This window comes from Oenanthe melanoleuca, linkage group LGE22 (genome assembly GCF_029582105.1).
Source record: "Oenanthe melanoleuca isolate GR-GAL-2019-014 linkage group LGE22, OMel1.0, whole genome shotgun sequence".
In the NCBI taxonomy this organism is placed as follows: domain Eukaryota; kingdom Metazoa; phylum Chordata; class Aves; order Passeriformes; family Muscicapidae; genus Oenanthe; species Oenanthe melanoleuca.
In genome coordinates this window covers 1547785-1550753 of record NC_079363.1, presented here as the reverse complement: position 1 = coordinate 1550753, position 2969 = coordinate 1547785, and positions in this window count along the sequence as shown.

Here is a 2969-nt window from a genome sequence, read left to right as displayed (position 1 = left end):
GGGGGGAGAGTTCAGTTCGGCCCCGGGGCCTCCGGGCCGCCGTAGCCGAGTCACTTCCGGCCCACACCGGAAGTAGAATGACGTCACCGGAGCCGCCATATTGATGGTCCCGTAAGGACTTAAGAGTGCGGCGCCATTTTGAGTGTGGGCAAGGCCGCGCTCGTGGCGCTTCAGGCGCCGTTACCGGGGCTGTGGCGGGTCCAGAGCAGCCTGGACTGACCCGGGGTGAGGACGTGTCCGGTTAGTCCGGGAGATACGGCTGACCACACGGTGAAGCGGCCCCTGTCATCATGTAGGTTGCCACACCCATCATGGTGGCGCCCATACCCATCATGGCGGCCGCCACACCCATCATGGCGGCCGCCACACCCATCATGGCGACCACCCCTGGACACTGAAGGAACACTCGGGGTCTGTGTGGGGTCAGCGCCGTTTATTGGGGACAAAAAGTGACCCTGGGGACAAAGTGACCGCTGGGTTGATGGCTCTGCCCGGCCACTGCCCATCCTGGAGCTCCAGGACACGGTGAGGCCTCCGTGGGGCTTTCCCAGGGCACAGCCAGGGACCGTCCCCGTCCCTGTCCCTGTCCCTGTCCCCATCCCTCCCATTTCCATATTGAGTCCATCCCCATGTCCATCTGTCCATCCCCATGTCCATCTGTCCATCCCTGTGTCCATCTGTCCATCCCTGTGTCCATTTTTCCATCCCCGCATCCATGTTCCGTGTCCATTTGTCCATCTGTCCGTTACCAGTGTCCGTCCCATGTCCCTCCCATGTCCATTTGTCCATCCTGTGTATATGTGTCCGTCCCACGTCCATCTGTCCCTCCCATGTCAATCTGTCCATCCCGTATCCATCCCGTGTCCGGTGTCCATCCCGTGTCCGTGTGTCCATCCCGTGTCTGTGTGTCCATCCTGTGTCCGTGTGTCCATCCCATGTCCATGTGTCCATCCCGTGTCCCTCTGTCCATCCTGTGTCCATCCCGTGTCTGTGTGTCCATCCTGTGTCCGTGTGTCCATCTGTGTGTCCATCTGTCCATCCCGTGTCCGTGTGTCCATCCCATGTCCGTGTGTCCATCCCGTGTCCATCTGTCCATCCCATGTCCATATATCCATCCCATGTCCGTGTGTCCATCCCGTGTCCGTGTGTCCATCCCGTGTCCCTCTGTCCATCCCGTGTCCATCTGTCCATCCCGTGTCCGTGTGTCCATCCCTCGTCCATGTGTCCGTGTGTCCATCCCGTGTCCGTGTGTCCATCCCGTGTCCATCTGTCCATCTCGTGTCCGTGTGTCCATCCCGTGTCCGTGTGTCCATCCCGTGTCCCCCCTCATGCACACCCCGGCGCTCTGGGCCCGTCTCCTCCGTCCCTGTCCCGCTCTCGGTGCCGCTGCCCGGTTCCGGTTCCGGTTCCGGTTCCGGTCCCGGGTCCGGCCGCCCACTCCGGCCGCTGGATGGTTCCGGTCCGGCCCTCGCGCGCCTGCGGCCGCTGCTCCCGCGGGATCCGCACGGCCCGGAACCGCGGCACGGCCGGCGGCGGCGGCGCCCGCGCCCGCCGGAAGAACCCCAGCTGCCGAGAGAGGGCGCGGGATGTCGCGATATGGCACGGGATACCGCGATACAGCACGGGATGTCGCGATACGGCACGGGATACCGCGATACAGCACGGGATATCGCGATATGGCACGAGATATCGCGATATGGCAGGGGATATCGCGGTATGGCACGGGATATCGCGATACGGCACGGGATACCGCGATACAGCACGGGATATCGCGGTATGGCACGGGATATCGCGGTATGGCACAGGATATTGTGATATGGCACGGGATATCGCGATATGGCCTGAGATACCGTGATATGGCACAATACACTGTGATATGTCATGAGATATCTCAATATGTCACTGCGGCATGCCATGAAATATCGCGATATGGCACAAGGTATAGTGATACGTCATGAGATACTGCAATATGTCATGAGATATCGCAATACGGCCCGAGATATCACGATATGGCATGAGATACCACAATATGGCACAAGATACTGTGATACGTCACGATATATCACAATATGTCATGAGACACAGTGATATGTCGCGAGATATCAACTATATGTCATGATATATCACAATACATTACGAGATATCACGATATGTCGTGATATAACAGGGTGCAACAGAGGACACGGTTTGTGTGGCCCGACACGATGGTACACGTCACGATACGACACGGGATGTCACGATATGTCGGGACACGACAGGGCACAACACAACTTGGGTGGCGCGACACGTCACGATAGGGCACGACGTGCATGATATGTCACGGTATGTCGCGATATGTCGCGATATGACACGGCACGGCACAGCCGGCGCAATGCAGCAGGCGTGACGTGCCACGGCGCGCGCTGACACGGCGCGGTGTGTCGCGATGTGTCGCGATACGGAGCCCTGTCGCGACATCCAGCTCACCTTCCAGAGCGCCAGCACCAGCAGCGCCAGCAGCAGCAGCCCCAGGAGCGCGGCCAGCGGCACCACCCACCAGGGGACAGCGGTGACGGCCACGCCCGGGTCCAGGTGCAGGGACAGCGACATCTGGGGACACAGGGGTCACGGGGGGGTCAGGGGTCAGCGATGGGGTCAGGGGTCAGCGATGGGGTCAGGGGTCCGTGATGGGGTCAGGGATGGGGTCAGGGGTCATGGGGGGTCAGTGATGGGGTCAGGGGTCAGTGGGGACATCAAGGGGGTCTGGAGGGGCTTGGGGACATCGGGGGACATTGGGCGGGGGTCTCCTGGGGAGGCTATGAGGGGTCTGGGGGTGTCAGGGGAGATTTGGGGGGTCCCGGGGCTGTTCAGGGGTGTCCGGGGGTCCTGGGGGTGGCCGAAGGTGTCCGGGGGTGTCCCTGGGGGATGTCTCGGGGGTTTCGGGGTGTCCGGGGGTGTCCCCGTGGGTCCCGGGAGAGTCCGGGGGTGTC